The sequence below is a fragment of the Octopus sinensis genome, linkage group LG2 (assembly GCF_006345805.1).
Source record: "Octopus sinensis linkage group LG2, ASM634580v1, whole genome shotgun sequence".
Classification (NCBI taxonomy): Eukaryota; Metazoa; Mollusca; class Cephalopoda; order Octopoda; family Octopodidae; genus Octopus; species Octopus sinensis.
Window position 1 is genome coordinate 132,216,072 of NC_042998.1, and position 220 is coordinate 132,216,291.

The window sequence follows — 220 nt, forward strand, 5'->3', positions numbered from 1 at the left end:
GTGGAACTGAACCTGAACTCACGTGGGTGGGAAACAAACGTCTTAGCCACGTAGTTATGCTTAGGTGCTTGCATGCACTTGTTTGTGCATGTATATTTAAAATAGGTGTATATAATTATGACACTGGAACAGAGAGATAAGCTTCATAAAGTGATTTCCCCAAATAATGTTTTTCTTTTTAATTTTCTCAGCAATAGCAGAAAACTGAAATATGAAAACA